Source organism: Nycticebus coucang, chromosome 21 (genome assembly GCF_027406575.1).
Source record: "Nycticebus coucang isolate mNycCou1 chromosome 21, mNycCou1.pri, whole genome shotgun sequence".
Lineage (NCBI taxonomy): Eukaryota > Metazoa > Chordata > Mammalia > Primates > Lorisidae > Nycticebus > Nycticebus coucang.
Genome location: NC_069800.1, coordinates 3,311,620 through 3,334,906, shown reverse-complemented (window position 1 = coordinate 3,334,906; position 23,287 = coordinate 3,311,620). Strand labels below are relative to the sequence as shown.

The 23,287-nt window shown below is 43.6% G+C and overlaps 1 pseudogene; it reads right to left on the bottom strand.

Moving 5' to 3' along the window:
- Nucleotides 1–23,287, bottom strand: part of LOC128574182 (seizure 6-like protein) — an 82,176-nt pseudogene that overhangs the window by 14,972 nt on the left and 43,917 nt on the right.

Genomic DNA, 23,287 nt, shown 5'->3' with positions numbered 1-23,287 from the left:
CATTCACTTATTCAGTCTATACACGTTTATGGGTTTATGGAGCAGCTATTATGGGCCAGCACATAGGTAGCACTGAAGACACAGAATGATACAGATACAATGCCTGGCCCCCCTGAACTCACAGTTTGAAGAACACAGTGTAAGACAGGTCACGATTCAAATTTTTTTCTGTGTGACTATAATGCATCTGTAGACTCTATTTAGCTAGTGCAATGTAAATTAAGGGAATAGTTACTGAGCTTTGACAGGTAAGAATATTTCAAGTAATAATTTAGATTTCTGGCTTCTTTTGAAACACTGGAAGATTGGATGATCTTGGGCTCACAAAATCACATGACAATGATTGGCTGTGCCCCCTTAGACCAGGAACGTGCTTTATTTTAGCCACAATCCCTACCACTCCCTATTCTCTTTCACTTACCTGGCCTGGTAGGCATTTTAATGGCCTATCACCGTTTCCAATGAAAATAAATGAATGAATCAGTGAACGAATATGTGTTAGTATTAAGTTATCACCACTAATAAGACTCACCCTCCAATGGGTGAGTCAGTAGAAACCTGACTTCTGCTCTTGAGATTGAACGATTTTCCTGTATACTTCAGTAACCATCTTCACTATTTTCTTCCCACCCTGGAAATCCAACCAGCCTAGAAGTTAGACTATGGAATGGAACTTTCCAGGTCACTGTGCAGTTAGAATGGTATCTTGTATGACAACATAAATATGTTCTGGCAGGCACTCATGCATTTATTCAGAAAATATAAGTGCTTACTTCATGCATGGCAATGCATCCAACAGAGGGGTCAGGAGGTGAATCACACACCATTCCTGCCCTCTGGAGCTCATGGCCTGGGTGACCCAAGGGGCCAAACAGATGTGTAAATGGACAATTTAATTAAAAATAGCAGGTGCTATAAGAGAGAGAAACTCACAAGACTCTGGCCTGGAGGGGACCCCTGATATATCTGAGGGGAGGGGCTGTGAGAATAGTTGAGTGAGACAGGCAGAGATGTTGTATACATTTCTCTTTCGAAAACACTCCCAGAGATGAGGCTCCAAATGGTTGAGCTGATATTTGATCAAGGCTAATCCTTCCATTTAATGAAGATCTCCCTACACTTGAAGTTCACCCCCCACCCCGGCTCTCCAGATCAAGCTGGAGAGGAAGCCAGGCTTCTGCGTCTAAGCCCAGAATCAAGTCACCAGGCCTTCCTTAAATCAATCATGCAGGCCCCTCTGACGCAACACCCCATGATGTGTTTCTGGATGAGACACAAAATGGCTGGCAAGGAATGATTAACTTGCAAGTGTGCCTGGGTAGGGATGGGATATAGGAAGGGAGAATTTCATTTTTATTTTTTCCAGTCTATGTTTTGATATGTTATTTTTTAAGTGGGGGGCCTCCATCATTTCTATAACAAACATGAACGGCATTATGAATGGGACCCAATGACTATTGTGTTCTAAAGCTTCCTCTGAAAATATTCTGAGAAAAATCTTTGGTCCTCAGCCTGGGTGAATTCACTGCTCTGTCCCTGGTAGCCTGGTACACAGGAGGTGCCCAATAAATAGTTCTTGAAAGACCACATATCATTTCAATTAAAGGAAGATTACAGAGGAGAAGTGCTTGAGCTCAAGTGTCTGAGGGCTGAGGATTTGTATTCTAGTTGTGTGTCTGTGAGCATAACTAACCTCTCTGGGCCTCAACTTCCTCATCTGTGAAATGGGCTATCTCACAGGGCTGTTATGAGGGATCTTACTAGCTCATGAACATGAGAAGAGCAGCATATAATGAGTACCCAATAAACGTGAATTATTTTCATGAGCTTTATAATTGCTGTCTAGTCTCATATCAACTATACTATTGTTTCCCTAATACAGTGATTCTCAATCTTCCTAATGATGCAATGTATTTTCATTGTTAAAAGGGGGTTGCAACCCACAGGTTGAGAGCCACTGCCTTGATACTTGTTGAATTTCTATTGACTTATTTTTCCATTTAAATTGTGCTATATAATTTAGACTCACCCCACATAATAATATTTCTATAATCACAGGTTTCAAATATTAGTCTTTTTCTCATTTTTCTCATTTTCTTAGCCAAATAAAGCAAAAAAATGTTCATCTGGGCATGAACAGGTTTAAAGCCAGGTGGGCACCACCATATAATCCTTCCTGGAAGATGCAGCCCCGTGCTCTGTACTTCACAGTTCATGAACTTTCAGAGTCCAGAATTCACTTTTTTTTTTTTTTCCGGTCCTGTAGATTCTGCAGCACCTTTGTGCCAGGACTGAGCTGGGAACTGGGTATAGAGGGGTGAATTCAAAAACCATGGTTTCTATTCACCCAGAAGTCAGTCTAGTGGGGAATAGGGAGCAGTTTTCCAGTCATTGCAACCCAAAGAGATAATAGCTGTGCTGGAGAAGCACAGAGGAGAAACTTCCTTCTCTCTCATTGGGGTGGAGGAGGCTTCCTCTTGGGGACACTGGTGGCTTCACAGTGATTATTATTTTTTTTTTTTGTAGAGACAGAGTCTCACTTTATGGCCCTCGGTAGAGTGCCGTGGCCTCACAGAGCTCACAGCAACCTCCAACTCCTGGGCTTCAAGCGATTCTCTCGCCTCAGCCTCCCGAGTAGCTGGGACTACAGGCGCCCGCCACAACGCCCGGCTACACAGTGATTCTTAAAAATCCCAAGTGTAATCCATTCATGAGTTGATGGACACTTGGGTTGATTCCATCTCTTGGCAATTGTGAATTAAACTGTGATGAATATTCTAGTGCAAATGTCCTTATGGTAAAAGGACTTTTCTTCTTCAGGGATTTCAGGATCAAATGGAAGGTTTACTTTTAGCTCTTTGAGGATTCTCCATACTTCTTTCCAAGGAGGCTGTATTAGTTTGCAATCCCACCAGCAGTATAAAAATGTTCCATTCTCTCCACATCCAGGCCAGTATCTGTAGCTTTGTGATATTCCCAGGTATCCATAGTGTGAAATACTAATATGAACCAATAGACAAACAACTACACCCCCACATGAGAGAAAAACAACTAAATTCAAGTGGGGGGAAGAGTGAGGAGGGAGGAGGTAGGGAAGATCGGTAGGCTGTCACATAATGTGCACAAGGTAAGGGTATTCAGCCCACCCCCGGGTGCAGGGCTCAACTACAGCTTGACCTTTATCGTACAAATACAAACAGTGTAACCTAATCATTTATACCATCATATTAATCTGAACTTTAAAAAAAGAAAAGAAATCTTGACCTTGTTGGACAAACTTAGACACACAACTTATTAAATATTGTGAAAATAACGTCAAATGTCAAATTTGGTGTACTGTGTTTATATCCAGAAAATAGGTGAATAGTTGACAAAACCCTTGTATATTACTTGCATTGCAGCAAAGTAACCAGCAGATGGCAGTGATAAACAGGAAAAGATTCCTTTATATTACTGTCCCCAACCCTGTGCCTTGAGACTGATACCAGTCCCCGGCCTGTTAGGAATTGGGCTGCACAGCAGGAGGTGAGCAACAGTTGAGTGAAAGAAGCTTCATCTGTATTTACAGTTGTTCTCCATTGCTCACTTATCCTCAGCCATGGTGAGTAGTCCAATTATTTCATTATATAGTCTGTGCTTGAATCACCCCCAAACCACCCCCACTTCCACCCCTACTCCAGCCCATGGAAAAATTATCTTCTATGAAACTGGTCCCTGGTGCTAGACAGGTTGGGAACCACTGCCTTGTCATTTTCCCTGAAATTTTCTTTCATACATTAACAGATTAATTAATAGCCTGGTATTTATTGATTATCTTCTGTGTGCCAACCACTGGTCTTGGGCATGGGCTTACAATGATAAGCAAAACTGACATGGCCCCTGCCTTTGTGTAACTTGACAACAGTATGTTAATGGAGTATTCCACAGATATGTCCTGCTACCAGTCTTGTGCCAGGCACTGTCCTGGCCCTCAGAAGGCAGAAAGCAGATGAAGGATAAATTATTAGATTTGTATGCAAAGGAGGATATTGACAGCACCCTGGGTTACCTAGTGCCCTGGCTCTGCCCCCAACCCCTAAGGTAATTTCATTTAATTAGTTCCCCAGTGTATGCTCTTTAAAACTCTCCAGGCAATTCTAAAGCTTGGCACCGATGCTTTGGTGTCTTGGCATGATTAACAAATTGATTTATCATTTTCATTAATTTATTCATCAATTTCCAAAATATTTCAACATCCATTCTGTGTTAGACGATTTGCATATGTTATTTCTAATCCTCCCCCAAATCTTTGAAGGTTAGAGCAATCAAGACCAAAATAGCCAACATTTACTGAGAGCATCCCCCAAGCCAGATACTATTTTGAATTGTTTGTCTATAAACTCAATTATCAGAACAACCCCAAGGCACAGATATTATCATCATCATCATCCCCATTTCATACCTGAGGCAAAGAAAGCACAAAACGGTTGGGTAACCTGTCAAAGGTCACAGGCTAGGGAGGGATAGAGATAGGGTTCAACCTACTCTATTGTTAACTACCACACCATGTGCCCATTTTACAGATGAGGAAACTGAGTCCCTCAGGTGGGGCTTATTTGTGACAATCCCACAGGAAGGCCAAGCTGTGATTTAAGCTGAGGATTCTCTGGCTCTCAAGTCAGTCTGATTCGATGTTGTGCCAACCATCAGTAAGAGTTTTTGAGACGGATGTCACATGGAATTTCTCCCTGTCAGGAATCAGTTCCTTGAAGGCCTTTGTGTGCATCTTCAGTGCCCAGAAGATGGCAGGAGAGTGATATGGAAAGTAAATTGAATTTGGAACTGGAGGTTTGAGCTTGCTGTGTGACCTTGGGTGAATCACCTTATGTCTCTGCTGGTAAATGGGCTGGACCACGACCTCATTCTCAGCTGAGACATGACTGTGCAGTGACATGTGGTCTTGCTTTGAAAAAGGATCATCTGAGACAGGTTATCTCCACCTTGATGCCCTTCACATTTGGTCTGGATAATTCTTTGTAGTGAAGCCTGTCCTGGGCCTCGCAGCATCAGTGGTCCCTACCCTCTAGGTGCCAGTAGCACCCTCTGCAAGTTGTGGTGACCAATAATGTCTCCAGAAATCATACTGGCGGATGTCCCCAGGGGAGCAGAATTGCCTCTGGTTGAAAACCACTGGTCTTTGGTTATAAACAATTGTGATTGTAACTGATGTGACTCCATCCTATTCCCCCTAAAGAATTCAGGTGAATTGGACTGATGGCCTTATGGATAGATCTACCCTCATTTCTTTCTCTCTTTCTTTTTCCTTCCTTCTTTCCTTCCTTCCTTCCCTTCCCCTTCCCCTTCCTTCCTCCCTCTCTCCTTTCTTTCTTTCTAGACATGGTCTCACTCTGTTACCCTGAGTAGAGTACTGTAGCCTCAGCCTACCTCAAAACAACCTCGAACTTCTGGGCTCAAGCAATCCTCCTGCCTCAGCCTTCCAAATAGCTGGGACTGCAGGTGCCTTTGAGGCACAGTTCTTTTTGATAAAGTTTCTTTTGATAGCTCACAGTTTCTTTTGATAAAGCCCCTCCTTGGCAAAGCTGGGTTTTCTGTGGTTGCTGTGCTAAAAAGCAAGAATTGTGACAAAATCAACATGGAAAAGCACACTAGGGTGGTGGAGTCCAGTCTGATCCCAAAGTTTGGGAATTTTTGCATGGCTCAACAGGTGCATATATCCCTGTAGCAGTAATGTTGTTAAGTATGAAAAACTTCATTTTTCTTTTCTAAAAGAAAACTATGCATTACTTTTCCAAATGGCTACTAATTACTCATTATGTTGTTTAAACTTAACTGCATAATAAATGGCAACTGTTAGGCATTTTGGCCTAGGAAACCTGTGAAAAATTTCTGCAACAGCCAGGGCGCTGTGAGTTGAGAAAGTTTGGGAACTTCTGTCCTGGCAGTGTACTTGCACACAGGAGGTCTTGTTGAATGACTGAGAGAGTTGCTCCCAACAACCCTTCTTGGTAGAGTAGGATTCTTTTTCACAGATGAGAGCTCTGATGTCCAGAGAGGGTAAGTTACTTGCCCAAGATACACCAGCAGATCTGGGGGTATATCTGACTGGGAAATTCAGGCTCTTCTCTCTGTCTATGCCTGAACTATTTTTGAATTGTCCTGAGGTAAATGGACAAGGATTGAAAAAACTAGACCTTGAGCCCCAGCTTGGCCAGACCATGGCCTTGGGCAAGTGACTAGGCAAGAGTCTGTAGACAACCAGAGCTTAAACAATTTTCTGTCTATTTCATGAGCTTGTTGGTGGAAGCTGTAAAGCCTCAGAGCTCTGCCTAAAAGCTGGAACATCAAGGCGGTGAGGTAGGAAGATACTTTTGTGTTTAGTCAGGCTGAGTTAGAAACCTTGTCCTCTTTTCTACTGTGTGACTTCAGGAAAGCTACTCACCTTCTCTGGGCCGCCTTTGACCACTTTTAACTGGATGTACATTACCATGTGTGCAGTTTTGTGAGGGTGAGGCATGTTAATGTTGGAGAGGAGGTTAGCATACTAAAGGCACTCACCAAATGGGTTCTATTTCCATTGTTCAGTTAAGGGAAACATTTCTAAGCTGTGTTTTGTCTAACAGCCTCATCCTTAAAAATCCTTAACTGTCACTCCAGTTCCCTGCCGCTCAGCTTTGACTGCAGCCTCTTGTCTCCTGAGTTGTCTCCCATTAGCCCTGGCTGCTTGTGGCATCACATTATGCTGGGTTCTTCTTCAGGCTTTTCGAAGGACCATGCATCTCCCAACACGCCACTTGACTTGTGAACTCATTAGCATGGTGTCAGGGAAGCTGTCTCAACTTGGTGCTGCAGATCCAACATCAAATTACAGGGAAAGGGGCCCAGAGGGGATGCTGCAGCCCACAGGGTCTGCAGAGGCTGGGCTTCATTAGTGAGGTGCGCTTCCTTTATAAAAAATGATATCTCTACCTTTCTGTATTTTAAAATCAGCTTTTATTTTTGGCTTTGCATCTCTGGGTTGCTACAGTGTGAGTTCCCAAAGCTGCCACTGATCACTCTTATGGTCACTAGAAGAAATGGGAGCTCTGCTCATTTTCTAAGACTGCCAGTAACAAGGAGCTGAGGGGGGAGACAAGATGGCGGACTGAAGCCAGCTTTCAACAAAGGCTCCCGTCCAGAAGGAGAGTTAAGGGACAGGAATTTAGTAAGTATCCTGGTGGACTTGAGCCTCACCAAGAGAGAAGGCTGAAGAACGCACATCAACACCGCTGAGGCAAGTTGTGATCACAAGGACGCAAACAAAAGGTACAAAATCCACCACCAAGCGGACGGGAGTCCCCCTCCCCCATGAGACCGGCTCTGGAGCCCCACAATTGAACAAGCGGGCAGAAATTAAAGCCCCTCCCACTACACTCCACGGGAGAGACCTTCTAAAAACTGGACCTACCTCCCCTACTGGGGTGCCGTGGCGTTCTCCTGCCGGACATAGGGCTGAATAAAACTTTGGGAATCCTCTGCCGGCAACCCTGAATCCCCGGCGCTCCCCTCCCGCCCACTGAGGTCTGGAGGCCTGTCCCCCAGGACTTCAGATCCTTGGGTGATTTCTCAAGGGGAGTGGACAGTCCCCGAGTTGCGACTGGTCAGCATTGACTCTGAGGCGCGCCGAGTGAGGAGAGGGCACCGGGCTGAGGGGGAGTCACGCCTTGCGGCACTTCCCTGCGGTGCAGTGCACCAACCCTCCCCGGGCATAGGGGGCCCAAGACTGAATCAGACTCTGGCCTCCCTGCTGAGAGCTGAGAACCCCTACTCTCACTCGGGGTCTGAGGGCCTATCCCCCAGGAGTTCGGCTCCTTGGGTGATTTCTCGAGGGGAGTGCACAGTGCCTGAGCTGCGTCAGGTCAGCGCTGACTCTGGGACACGTGAGCGAGGAGAGGGCACTCCGCTGAGGGGAAATCAAGCCTTGGCGGCACTTCCCTGCAGTGCAGTGCAGGAGCCCTCCCCGGGCACAAGACTGAATAAGACTCTGGCCTCCCCGCTGAGAGCTGAGAGCCCCTACTCTCACTCGGGGTCTGAGGGCTTATCCCCCAGGAGTTCGGCTCCTTGGGTGATTTCTCGAGGGGAGAGCACAGTGCCTGAGCTGCGTCAGGTCAGCGCTGACTCTGGGACACGTGAGCGAGGAGAGGGCACTCCGCTGAGGGGAAATCAAGCCTTGGCGGCACTTCCCTGCGGTGCAGTGCAGGAGCCCTCCCCGGACCGTAGTATTGCGTGAAACTGAATGAAACTCTAGCTTCCCCCCGCCCCACTCCCAATCCGGGTCTGGGGGCCCATCCCCCAAGAGTTCTGATTCTTGGGGGATCTCTTAAGGGGTGTGGACCCAGCACAAACAGCGGCCGCTCAGTGCTGACTCTGGGGCGAAGGACAGAGGAGAAAAGGGTCGCCTGAGTGCCCACACCAGAGCAGCAGTTCCCTGGAGGTAGATCAACAGCCGTTTTTTCTTTAACGGAAGAACGCTCACTTCTGGATATTCTGAGGCCACACCCCCTGTCTCCCTGGGCAACCAGAGGAGGCCACCGGTGACACAGCTCACAAACCCGGAAGCCTCCAGGGCGGGGCGACCCAGAGAGGTGTTCAGACGCAATTCTCCAGCAGCAAAGACGTTTGAACTCAAAACAGCCCGTCTCCTGTAGGCGACGACAGGAACAGAGACAGAACCTCACAAAGTTGTCTGTTCTGTTCTGTTCTGTTAGCAGCATCCATCAGGGACGGGGCTAAGCCTGAGTGAACACCTCCTTCCCATCACCTGCATCAAACACTCAAAGATGTCAGGCCCCATCTCCTCCTGCTAGATAGCGGCAGTCTGCGGGGGCCTGGCAGACTTCCTCGCGATTCAGGCAGGTGCAAACCCCTGGAGTGTCTGTTCACTGCAGGCAACTGGGTTAGCCATCTGCAGAGATACCAGTGACTGGGTCCGACGGAGGGGCAAAGTGGGGAAGGAGACGTCAACCTTCCCAGACTGCTCTGTTTGCGGGGTGGCTCCTCCTGACTCCACGCTGCACTGGGGTGAGCTGTGTCAGAGGAGTCACCAGGCCCCTGTGATCCAGTTCCCAGAGACCTCTTGAACCCTTCCACCTGAGACAAGTGCCGATTGAGACAGTTGATTCGGACCTTTTGAACTGGGCTAATAGACTGAGGACTTTTCAGGTGGTGCCCTGGGTGTGCGATTGTAGGAAGGTTTGATTCTCCTTTTCCAACTGGGGCCAGAGGTGGGCAGGCGGGGTGACTTAATTGCTGATTTTTCCACACAGCTGAGACTTCAAGCCAGAGTAGAAGTTGCAAGAGGATCGAACAGAAACCAGCTGAAAACAAGACAGAACCACTTTGCTCCACCACACCAGACAGGGCCCCAGTTTCTCAGGCCACAACACTGTACGGGCCCTTGATAAAACCCCAGGGGAAAAACCAAAGGGAGTAAACCATGGGGCGGAATCAGCGGAAAAACTCTGGTAACATGAATAACCAGAATAGATCAACCCCCCCAAGAAAAGATACGGCAGATGTGATTGAAGATCCCATTCATAAACAACTGGCTGAGATGTCAGAAGTCGAATTCAGAATTTGGTTTGCAGACAAGATTAATAAAATGGAATTAGGAATTCGAGGAGAAATTCAAAAACTGTCTCAAAAATTTAACGAATTTAAAGACAAAACCACCAAAGACTTAGACACACTGAAACAAGAACTTACAGCCCTCAAAGATATGAAAAATACAGTAGAATCCCTCAGTAACAGAATGGAGCAAGCAGAAGAAAGGATTTCTGACATTGAAGATAAAGTCTTCGAACACTCCCAATCTCTCAAAGAGGAAGAGAAATGGAGAGCAAAAACGGATCACTCACTCAGAGAGCTCTCAGATAATTCGAAAAAAAATAACATAAGGGTTATAGGAATTTCGGAGACGGATGAAGTTGCAGCCAAGGGCACAGAGGCCCTTCTACATGAAATTATGAAAGAAAATTTTCCAGACATGCCTAGAGAATCTGAAATTCAGATAGCAGACAGCTTCAGAACCCCAGCACGATTCAACCCCAATAAGCCATCTCCCAGACATATCATAATTAGCTTCACTAAAGTTAACATGAAAGAGAAGATTCTCAAAGCAGCCCTGCGAAAGAAAACTATAACGTACAAAGGTAAGAATATTAGAATAACTGCAGATCTCTCTGCTGAAACTTTTCAAGCAAGAAGAGGCTGGTCATCAACTTTTAATCTCCTAAAGCAAAAAAACTTTCAACCCAGGATCTTGTATCCAGCTAAACTGAGTTTCATCTATGATGGAGAAATTAAATACTTCAATGACATTCATATGTTGAAAAAATTTGCCATAAGTAAACCAGCTCTTCAGGATGTTCTCAGACCTATCCTCCACAATGACCAACCCAATCCTATACCACAAAAGTAAACTCACTCAGAAACTTCGGATCAAACTCCAACTTCCACACTGGCGAAAGGATTAAAAATGTCCACTGGACCTTTGAAAAACTCGATACCCAAAATTCCACCAGACTTATCCTTACTCTCCATCAATGTGAATGGCTTAAACTGTCCTCTAAAGAGGCATAGGTTAGCTGACTGGATACAAAAACTTAAGCCAGATATTTGTTGCATACAAGAGTCACATCTCAACTTAAAAGACAAATACAGACTCAGGGTGAAAGGATGGTCATCCATATTTCAGGCAAATGGTAATCAGAAAAAAGCAGGTGTTGCAATTTTATTTGCAGATACAGTAGGCTTTAAACCATCAAAAGTAAGGAAGGACAAGAATGGTCACTTCATATTTGTTAAGGGTAATACTCAATATGACGAGATCTCAATTATTAATATCTATGCACCCAACCAGAATGCACCTCAATTTATAAGAGAAACTCTAACAGACATGAGTAACTTGATTTCCTCCAGCTCCATAATCGTTGGAGATTTCAACACTCCCTTGGCAGTGTTGGATCGATCCTCCAGAAAGAAGCTGAGCAAAGAAATCTTAGATTTAAACCTAACCATCCAATATTTAGATTTAGCAGACATCTACAGAACATTTCATCCCAACAAAACTGAATACACATACTTCTCATCAGCCCACGGAACTTACTCCAAAATTGATCACATTTTAGGTCACAAGTCTAACCTCAGTAAATTTAAAGGAATAGAAATTATTCCATGCATCTTCTCGGACCATCATGGAATAAAACTTGAATTGAGTAACAACAGGAATCTGCATACCCATACAAAAACATGGAAGTTAAATAACCTTATGCTGAATGATAGCTGGGTCAGAGATGAGATTAAGAAAGAAATCACCAATTTTTTGGAACAAAATGACAATGAAGACACAAGCTATCAGAACCTCTGGGACACTGCAAAGGCAGTTCTAAGAGGGAAATTTATAGCACTGCAAGCCTTCCTCAAGAGAACGGAAAGAGAGGAAGTTAACAACTTAATGGGACATCTCACGCAACTGGAAAAGGAAGAACATTCCAACCCCAAACCCAGTAGAAGAAAAGAAATAACCAAAATTAGAGCAGAATTAAATGAAATTGAAAACAAAAGAATAATACAACAGATCAATAAATCAAAAAGCTGGTTTTTTGAAAAGGTCAATAAAATAGATAAACCTCTGGCCAACCTAATCAGGAAAAAAAGAGTAAAATCTCTAATATCATCAATCAGAAACAACAAAGACAAAATAACCACAGACTCATCAGAAATCCAAAAAATCCTTAATGAATATTACAAGAAACTTTATTCTCAGAAATATGAAAATCTGAAGGAAATAGACCGATACTTGGAAGCACGCCACCTTCCAAGACTTAACCAGAATCAAGTGGAAATGTTGAACAGACCCATATCAAGTTCAGAAATAGCATCAACTATACAAAACCTCCCTAAAAAGAAAAGCCCGGGACCAGATGGTTTCACGTCAGAATTCTACCAAACCTTTAAAGAGGAATTAGTACCTATATTACTCAACCTGTTCCAAAATGTAGAAAAAGAAGGAAGACTACCCAACACGTTCTATGAAGCAAACATCACCCTGATCCCCAAACCAGGAAAAGACCCAACAAGAAAAGAAAATTATAGACCAATATCACTAATGAATATAGATGCAAAAATATTCAAGAAGATCCTAACAAACAGAATCCAGTAACACATCAAACAAATTATACATCATGACCAAGTTGGTTTTATCCCAGGATCTCAAGGCTGGTTCAATATACGTAAATCTATAAATGTAATTCAGCACATAAACAAATTAAAAAACAAAGACCATATGATTCTCTCAATTGATGCAGAAAAAGCTTTTGATAATATCCAGCATCCCTTCATGATCAGAACACTCAAGAAAATTGGTCTAGAAGGGACTTTTCTTAAACTGATAGAGGCCATCTACAGCAAACCCACAGCCAATATCATATTGAATGGAGTTAAATTGGAATCATTTCCACTCAGATCAGGAACCAGACAAGGCTGCCCATTGTCTCCATTGCTTTTCAACATTGTAATGGAAGTTTCAGCCACCGCAATTAGGGAAGAAAAGGCGATCAAGGGTATCCATATAGGGTCAGAAGAGATCAAACTCTCACTCTTCGCAGATGATATGATTGTGTATCTGGAAAACACTAGGGACTCTACTACAAAACTCCTAGAAGTGATCAAGGAATACAGCAGCGTCTCAGGTTACAAAATCAACATTCATAAATCGGTAGCCTTTATATACACCAACAACAGTCAAATTGAAAAAGCAGTTAAGGACTCTATCCCATTCACAGTAGTGCCAAAGAAGATGAAATATTTGGGAATTTACCTAACAAAAGACATGAAAGATCTCTATAAAGAGAACTATGAAACTCTAAGAAAAGAAATAGCTGAAAATGTTAACAAATGGAAAAACATACCATGCTCATGGCTAGGAAGAATCAACATTATCAAAATGTCCATACTACCCAAAGCAATATATAATTTCAACGCACTCCCTATTAAAGCTCCACTGTCATATTTTAAAGATCTTGAAAAAACATTACTTCGTTTTATATGGAATCAGAAAAAACCTCGAATAGCCAAGACGTTACTCAGAAATAAAAACAAAACAGGAGGAATCACACTACCAGACCTCAGACTTTACTACAAATCGATAGTGATCAAAACAGCATGGTATTGGCACAAAAACAGAGAAGTAGATATCTGGAATAGAATAGAGAACCAAGAGATGAATCCAGCTACTTACCGCTATTTGATTTTTGACAAGCCAATTAAAAACATTCAGTGGGGAAAAGATTCCCTATTTAACAAATGGTGCTGAGTGAACTGGCTGGCAACCTGCAGAAGACTGAAATTAGACCCACACCTTTCACCATTAACTAAGATAGACTCTCATTGGATTAAAGATTTAAACTTAAGACATGAAACTATAAAAATACTAGAGGAGAATGCAGGGAAAACCCTTGAAGAAATTGGTCTGGGTGAGTATTTCATGAGGAGAACCCCCCGGGCAATTGAAGCAGCTTCAAAAATACACTACTGGGACTTGATCAAACTAAAAAGCTTCTGCACAGCTAAGAACACAGTAAGCAGAGCAAGCAGACAGCCCTCAGAATGGGAGAAGATATTTGCAGGGTATAACTCTGACAAAGGTTTAATAACCAGAATCCACAGAGAACTCAAACGCATCAGCAAGAAAAAAACAAGGGATCCCATCGCAGGCTGGGCAAGGGATTTGAAGAGAAACTTCTCTGAAGAAGACAGGCGCACGGCCTTCAGACATATGAAAAAATGCTCATCATCTTTAATCATCAGAGAAATGCAAATCAAAACTACTTTGAGATATCATCTAACTCCAATGAGACTAGCCTATATCACAAAATCTCAAGACCAGAGATGTTGGCGTGGATGCGGAGAAAAGGGAACACTTCTGCACTGCTGGTGGGAATGCAAATTAATACATTCCTTTTGGAAAGAGATATGGAGAACACTCAGAGATCTAAAAATAGATCTGCCATTCAATCCTGTAATTCCTCTGCTGGGCATATACCCAGGAGACCAAAAATCACAACTTAACAAAGATATTTGTACCAGAATGTTTATTGCAGCCCAATTCATAATTGCTAAGTCATGGAAAAAGCCCAAGTGCCCATCGATCCATGAATGGATTAATAAATTGTGGTATATGTATACCATGGAATACTATGCAGCCTTAAAGAAAGATGGAGACTTTACCTCTTTCATGTTTACATGGATGGAGCTGGAACATATTCTTCTTAGTAAAGTATCCCAAGAATGGAAGAAAAAATACCCAATGTACACAGCCCTACTATGAAACTAATTTGGGACTCTCACATGAAAGCTACAACCCAGCTACAACTTAACAATAGGGGGAAGTGGGAAAGGGGGGGGTGGGTAGAGGGAGGGGAATCGGTGGGATCACACCTGTGGTGCATATTACAGGGGTATTTGCGAAACTTGGTAAATGTAGAATATAAATGTTTTGGCACAGTAACTGAGATAACGCCGGAAAGGCTATGTTAACCACTGTGATAAAAATGTGTCAAATGGTTTATGAAGTGAGTGTATGATGCCCCATAATCATATCATTGTATACAGTTATGATTTAATAAAAAAATTAAAAAAAAAAAAAAAAACAAGGAGCTGAGGGTGTGGGGGGAGCTTAGAACAACAGAAACTTACGATCTTGTAGGTTCTGGAGGTTGCAAGTCCAGAAACAAGCTGTCAGCAGGGCCACGCTCCCCTGAAACCCACAGCGAGGAAGCCCTCTGTGCCTCTTCCTAGCATCTGGGTAGAAACTGGCAACCCTTAGTGAAGCTTTTCAGTCTCTGCCTCTGCCATCCCAGCACATTACCTCCATGCCTGTGTCTCTATCTGTGTCCTGATTCCCATATTTTTACAAGGACACCAGTCACTGAATCAGTGCCCCTCTTGATCCAGTGTGACCCCATCTTAACTTGATCACCTCTGCAAAGACCCTGTTTCCAATCACGGTCACAGTTCCTGGTAGTAGGGAGGCGGTTAGGACCTCAACATATCTTTTGGGGACTAAATTTAATCCACAGCAGGAACCAATCAGTGTGGTCACAGCCTAGAATTCTAGGGATGGGCACAGGTATCACTGCGGTTAGGGGATTAGGGACATAACCTAAAATTCCACTGGGATGTCCCCATAGGGGTTTGTACCCTGTCAGCCATGGTGAATTGATGGTGGGGGTTTGGCTGGCATGGGGCAGGGGACTTGGAGACCAGAGTCCTAAATTTGAATCCTAGTTCTGTCTACAAAGGAGTGTTGTAATCTCCATCCCATTTCCCTTTTGAGTCTCAGTTTACATCTATATAGATATAGCATATATAATGTACATACACACATATACATTCACCAATAAATAAATAAAATGTGTCTTGCACATTCAATAAATGATAACTATTGCTATTATCTGTAAAATGGGGCAGCTGTATTTTATCTATGTTACCCTTCAGTTGTACTTTAGCCCCCAGATTTCCTTCAGCTTTGAAATTCCAGAATTGTTGTTGTTGTTTTTGAGACAGAGTCTCACTCTGTTGCCCTGCCTGGAGTGCAATAGCATCATCAGAGCTCCTCCTCTGCAGCAACCTCATCTCCTGGGCTCAAACAATTCTCCTGCCTTAGCCTCCCAAGTGGCTGGGACTACCATCCACCACCATGCCCAGCTAATAATTGGTTATTAGTATTATTTTTTTGGTGAGACATGGTCTCACTATGTTGCTCAGGATGGTCTTGAACTCTTAGCCTCAAGCGATGCTCCCGCCTCAACTTCTCCAAATGCTGGGATTACAGGTATGAGCCACTGCAATCCGAACTCTTAACTACAAAGGCTGATGGAGACACAGGGATGTGTGGTCCAAGAACCCCTTTTGTTTGAGGGAACAGAGTAATAATGTTCCCCCTTTTGAGAAGCAAAAGTAGAAATATAGAAATAGAAATCTTCCTTTAATGCAGGAATCAGAAGCTAATTAAGGGAAATGTACGAGGCAAATGTGACCTAAAATTGTTCATTTATTTGGTTCCATGTGGTAAAACCTTTCTGTAGGCTGAGGAAGCTGAACGAATGAACTAGCAAAAGTGGGATCTTGGCCTTGGTTGGTTCATGAATAGAGAGCAGAGAGAAAGGTCTCGTGTGAGTTTGAATTTGACTGTGCTCTGTTCTCTGCCGAAGCAACAGACTCTTCGTTTTATTTTCCTTCCAGGAATACAAGAGTTAACGCATGTGACATCCTTAGAATAGTGCCTGGCCCAGGTGGGGAGGGTCAATTCTAAGGCTTGGACTCAGCAAGCATCAGCTTATCTAGTGGAAAAGGAAAAGACTTCCTGGCTTTCCAGTTGTCTTCCCACAGTGGTAGCTTTTGCCCATCTAAAAGGTAGCATTAAAAAAAAGATGCAGTCTTACAAGGGTACATGTGAAACTTAGTAAATGTAGAATATAAATAATAATAAAAAAAAAAGATGCAGACTTTGCATGTTTTGTATTTACTTTGATGGATTTAGAGAACATTCTCCTAAGTATCTCAAGAAGGGAAAAGCAAGCGTCTCATGTACTCCATACTGTGTTAACACTAGTAGATCAACAACTACAGGCCCATTCGAGAGAAAAATACAGTTAAATTCAAGAAGGGCGGTAGGGGGAGAGGGGAAGAGTGAGGGGAGAGAGAGGTGGGGAGGGGGCGGGGTTTCAGGAAGTTCCCACCTGAGGGGCGCAATGTAAATGGCTCACCTCTTATGGGAGGGGCTCAAGGACAACTGGGATTCTTCCTAACAAATGCAAACAATGTAACCTAATTGCATGTACCCTCATATTAATCTGTAAAAGTGTGAAGCCCATTTTAGATAATTGTGAACAGTTGCAAAACATAGCCACTGTTGGCGCCAAAGCCATAAATTTACTCAGTGTTATTCATATCAGGTGTAGGTGAACTTACAATAAGCTTCTTGAAAGTCTATCTTTTTTTTTCCCTAAAGTGAAATTCTTAGTTCTCCATCCCTGCCAAAGACCTCAGTGTGGCTTCTGGCCTCTGTGCTAGCCGTGTCCCTAATTGGACCTGTTCACAGCACACTCATTAAAAATAGTAGTGCAGCTGACAGTTTTTAAACCCCGCACATGGTTTACAGCTCTGTTCTTCCCATATAACCTTATGGTTTCTTTGAGTAGCAGTTGTGAAGCCTGGTTGTACATTCGAATCCCTGGGGAGCTTTGAAAAAGGCCTCTGCTGTTAACTAGCTGTGTGCCCTGGGACCATGATTTCACCTCTCTGACTTCAGTATCCTCTTCTTAAAACAAAGGCAATGATACTGTGCTCCCAGGGCTATTCGGGGGAAGGAAAAAGGGAAATTAGTGGAGGACTTAGCTCCATCCACAGTGCATGATAAAATGACTGTAAATATTGTAGTATAAGCGCCCCCTCAGCTTAAGCTACTGCTGTGTGGTAGTAGAAATAATAAAAGCCCTCCCCCTGCCCCAGAGTAGGATGCCTAGCAGCTCAGCTCTTGGTTGAGAGTAAGAGTTAGTGAATCTGAGTCTACATACAGAAGGCCCAAGGCAATAAACAGGACTCACAAACACAGTGGGGCAAGCGCGATGTCCAGATAGGAGTCCCTGTTTGGCGGCTGTACCAGGTCAGAAAAGAACTCCCTTCTAGCACAAAACCGGGGTTGCAAGTGTACTGGATGGTGGTCCCCACCAGAAGCACAGGGTTGGAAATTAAGCGGGTAGAGTGGTCCACCTCTCCAGGGTGCAGTACATGACTACAGGAAACGAAATCAGACCAACGTGGGTGTCAGAGTTCTCAACCATCAGAGGTGTGCTCAGAATTACAGGATCATCTAGGAAGTTTTCTGACTCAGTTCTTTCCCCTTTTGGAAGAAAATTAAAGGTGGCTGGAAGCTAGACCAGTAGGAAAGAGACTTGAATTTCATTCCTCTTTTAGGAATTTCCCCGGAGAATTTGCATCAGGGCCCAAAGGTCTATGTAAAATAGATTGTATATCCCAGCCTTAGGCAGGAAAAATTTAAAAAATCTCAAAAAAAAGAAACAAGAAAATTATTTTACAATGACTCCTTTAATGGAGGAGAGTTCAGTATAACGGAACAGCCATTCCGCATGATCCCAGCGCCTGAGGAGTGGCCTGGCCGCTGCTTTAGCGGTGCTTGAATATAGTAAAACAAGCATCTATTACTTTTTTAATTAAAAAATCAATACAGGTAAAGGGAAAGCAATAAACCAATTAAAGAGGAATAAAGTGGACAACGTGCGATATGAAAAGGTGTCCATATTTATAATTGGGAACAAAAGCAGCTGCAGGAAGCTTGTAACAATTCTCTCTGGGGGCAACAACCTCTGCAGCTATTTCTATGTGTCTATCTGTTAATTTACATGCACTGCACACACATGTACATGTATGTACAGGACGTATGTGCGTGCGCACACACACACACACACAAACACCCCTCCCTGCATACTGTTGTAGGATACCTAGAACTGTTTATGTATTTATTTTTTTTCTTTTTTTGAGACAGAGTCTAACTTTGTCACCCTAGGTAGAGTGCTGTGGTGTCACAGCTCACAGCAACCTCAAACTCTTGGGCTCACATGATTCTCTTGCCTCAGCCTGCCAAGTAGCTGGGACTCCAGGTGCCTGACACAACACCCAGCTATTTGTAGAGAGGGCATCTCGCTCTTGCTCAGGCTGGTCTCAAACCCCTGAGCTCAGGCAATCTACCTGCCTTGGCCTCTCAGAGTGCTAGGATTACAGATGTGAGCCACCACACTTAGCCTTATGTATTCAGTTTTGTGGGACTTTGGTGGGTTCATTCACATTTCCCACAATTGCAATTTTCTTTTATGTTGAAATATTCATTATAGAAATTGTAGGCAACCCCCCACTACCACCCCTTCCCTGACACCCTCTTTCTCTGCTAACAATATCTTTTACTGTGTAACTGGTGATTCAAGTCACGTGGAACAGGTAGGTCTACCACAGTATCCCCAAGGATTCCCAACCAGAGGGTTGAGGATGAGAGATCCATTTAGGTGATAAGGAGGGTGTCCAAACTTTTTTTTTTCTCCGTGGCATATTAGAAGAAGAAGAGTTGTCCTGGGCCACACATTAAATACACAAACACTAATGAAAGCCGATTAGCAAAAAAAAAAAAAAAAAAAAAAAGAGAGAGATAGAGAGATCCATGCATACTTCTTGTGATATCTGGCACTACAGGTAAAAAAAAGGTCCTCACAAAATCAGCAGGCCACAGGTTGGACACCCCTGATAGGAGATGGGAAGCCAGGGGACGAGGCCACTTTCAAATTTAACTCGGCCCTCGGCCAGTAAGGCATCAGTGTAAAAACCAGAAAGACTTCCTTTTTATATCCCTTTTCAAGACACTAAACTCTGTTCTTGCCATATGACTGGGTCATGTTCTTGGGGAGAACAGAAACAGTCAGCAGGCAGAAGGGATCAGGAGAGCAAGAGAATGCCCTCTGATGGAAAGACTTTCTGTAAATGTTTAGAGCTGGGGCTCCCAGGGCCAACTTAGGCTTATTTTACTTAGCACCTACAGGTCTTTTAAGATCTGAGTTGAATTTTTCTTTTTCTTCTTTTGTTTTTAACCCAGGCTACATATACTCCCATTCTCCACAGTCCACACTACTCCCTATTGTCTCTCACTCACCTTGTTTCACTCCTTTACATTATCTGCCAGACTTCTGAAGGCACTTGACTCTGAGATCCCACTGAGGGCTACAAAATGACATTTTTGAACAAAACCAATGAATTGGAAGGGCAGGGGATAGGCCACTATGTTCACACGAAAGATACTTCTGGGAGGGATTTGCCACTCAGTGACTGAGCGAGAGGAAACAAGACTATTCTTACTTTTCTCACAGAATGGGGGGTCACTGCTCCAGCTGAGGTCCCACTGACAGGTGAGGGTGTCACGCCCCACGATGTTGTAGCTGGGGTCACACTGGTAGGTGATTCTGGCTCCCCTCACAAGCTCCATGTGAGATGTGGTTTTCCAACCATTCTGGATCTTCGGCAAATCTGAGCAGGAGTCATTCCTTGACACCTCTTTAAAACAAAAACATCAACCTTAGATGGGGAGGTGGCCTTTTTTTGGTGGGGGGAATCCCTTTATGAATAAAAGCAAGAAGAGAAAATAGAAGAAAAGGCTTCAGAAATAAGTAACACACTTCAGAAATTCCTTAAATGGCAAGGACTCTTGCATAGCAAGGTTTTACAGTTACCTCTCTCAGTGGGCCACTGAACTTAGGGAACAGTCTCTCGGTGTAAAAAACCCCAGTTTAGGACTGAGAGTCAGGCAGAATCCTTGCTTTGCCACTCATTAGCAACATAACCAGGAAACGGTGACTTCTTGTCCCTGTGACACAGTTTCCGCACCCATCATGAGGGAATTATTATCAACCATATTTGTAGATACTACTAACTCACCAAACCCATGGGAACAGGTTCCCCCATGTGACCCTGTGCCATCACACACTTTGAGGCTCCCTGCTTGCTCTCTCTTGGATCTCTTACTCTGGGGGAAGCAGCTGCCATGGTGTAAGGAAGCTCAAGCAGCCCTCTGGAGAGATCCACGTAGAGGGAAACTGAGACCGCCTGTCAACAATTGGCATTGATTTGCTAGCTACATGTGCAAACCATTTGGAAGTGGAGCACTCAGAGCCTGTCAAGCCATCAGATGACTGCAGCCCTGCCTGACACCTTGACACAAGACAGATCCCAGGACAGACCCATTCTGCTAATGCTGCTCCTAAATTCCTAACTCACAAAAACTGTGAGATAAGAAGTGCTTATAGCTGATTTGGCATGTAATATGTCACACAGCACTACATTAATATATTACACAGCAGTAGGTAATGCACTCAGCCCCATCCTAAGAGTATCTGTAAATCCATGAGTTTGGTGAGTTAGTAATACATACATTTGAAATACACATTAAGATAAATAATGGACTATTACAACACAAAAAATTGTTGGTCTATTCTTCACATGAAATTGCTTATTATCAATGAACATTTACCATACTCCAGAAAATGCTACCCAGGGTCTTTCTTGGGAATAATTGTTTCCCTCTTACAAACTCTTGTTACTAAGGTAGCAATCCAAAGCCCGCTATTATTATTCTTGCTTCCAAGTGCCCACTGCACAGATTTGGAGGAGAGAGCTAATTATGTTGTATAATTAATTTGCAGTTCTTATGTGCTTCTGGGGAAAGCAAAGCACCAGCATTGTCTGCAGGAAAATCATTTTGAGAAGCAAGCAATGGCTTTTCCCGGGATTTCATCATGATTTTATTTGGGGAAAGGAGATCTCATGGGTGTCTTCAAGAAGAAGGGGCAGAGAAATGGCTTCCAGAATTGCTTGGTGGAGAATAGGAGCCTCTATTTTTAGGCCTTTGAAAAAAGTCAGCCAAGCTCTGGATTTGGGACACAGCTGCAAATGCACAAACTATGAATGAAAGGGGGAAAATGGGAGCAGACATTAGGGATGTGGTCTGCCTTGTGCCAAATGCTATGACACTGAGAAAGGTTTGCTTGTCTGACTTCTCAGCATGAGCCACTGTTGCCGCACACTCCCGCAGGGCCTCCTGTCTCCTCTGTGGCGCTCAGCGCATTTGTAATTACTCAGTTGCTGGCACCATGTAGCAGAGCCTGGGCTTAACTCTTGTCCTCACTGTTCACCAACTGGGTGGCCTTGGCTAAGTCACTTAACCTTCCTTTTGTTCAGTTCCTAGACTGCACCCCTGTGACACTGCTTCAGGAATTTGCATGTTTACAAAGCACCCTAAGTGGAGGCTCTGGAATTATCTGTCCCCATGGGCCTTCGTTAACTTTGCTAAGAATGAGAAAACTGTCCGAGGAGTCGGGGAACTTCTCTTCTACTCCTCTTTCTTTCTTAAGGATACAATGTGACTCCAGCCATGTCAATTAACTGCTCTAAGCCTTATTGTCCTCATCTGTGGAGTAGAATCAAGAATCCTTTTATCCCAAAGGCCAATGTGAAAGTGGGATATGGCAGTGTTGTGTGAACACTGAGATGAGTTATATGGATTCAGTGATTTGTTTGACTAAGGTTTTGACACTAGGAACACAGAGATCTGATGTCAAGATTTCAGTCTCTTAGTCAAGATTAGCGCCAAAGTCCAAAGTTTGGCAAAAGTAAATGCCTGAATGCATTGAGTATGCACCACCATCTACCAGTTTCATGCTCATAACAGACATCACTAATCAATCACAGCCTTCTCTTTCTTTGATTCCAACTGAAACCTCCCAGTCTTTCTCAGTATAGTACTCTGGGGAGCCCCTGTTATTTTATTGAAACTTATTTATTATCCTAGGATTAGAGGAATAAACACAAAAGCAAGTGACTAATACCTCTTCAAAAAGCATTGCTTATCCATCTCTGTTTTTTAATCACTTCCCTCCCATGCACATGGTCACAGACACCAGGCAAAGAACAGGAAGCAGTGAGGAGAATGGGTCTTTGCCTCTCTTTGTGCAAAGGAGAATTCCAGGTCAGAACCACATAGGGCATATAGTCTTCCCATGGAAGACTCTGACTGCAAGAACAGCAGATCAGTCTTGGCCACCTTTCTGGGCTGGATCTAGGCCTCTACATCAGTCTAGAAGCAGCAGAATTCTCTAGTTGACCTCAGAAACCCCTGATCCTACCATTTGATTCCTCCACTGAGTGGGAGTTGCATCCCGGAGTTGCATCCGGGAGTTGTCTATTAATGGGACTGCCTTTCTTAGTCTCATTGGTCAGGCTCAAGGGCAGGGATTCTAGTCATTCCTGACTCTGGTGCCTAGTGCATAGTCTAGGATATAGGAGGTGCCACAAGATTTTTATAAACCAAATTCTCTGGAAAACAGAGATAACGCATTTAAAGATGTAATTAAATTATGCATGTAGAAGTGTTTGCCAACTATAGATTGTCACACAAATCTAAGTTTCAAGTTCAATTAATGAGAACATTTCCTCTTCAAGATGTTGCATAACATGGCCAGACTTTATGGTTAACCTTGATCAGCTTTGGTTGGACGGAGTCAGATTTTTGTCATTGGGCTGAAATGCAGTTTTGGAAGACTGACTTGGGCCCCAGTGGAGACAAATGAGCAAAATGATGACCTCAGCTTTCAGCTGGGAGGGAGGGGAAATCCACGGAGAGAGGTTGAAGCCA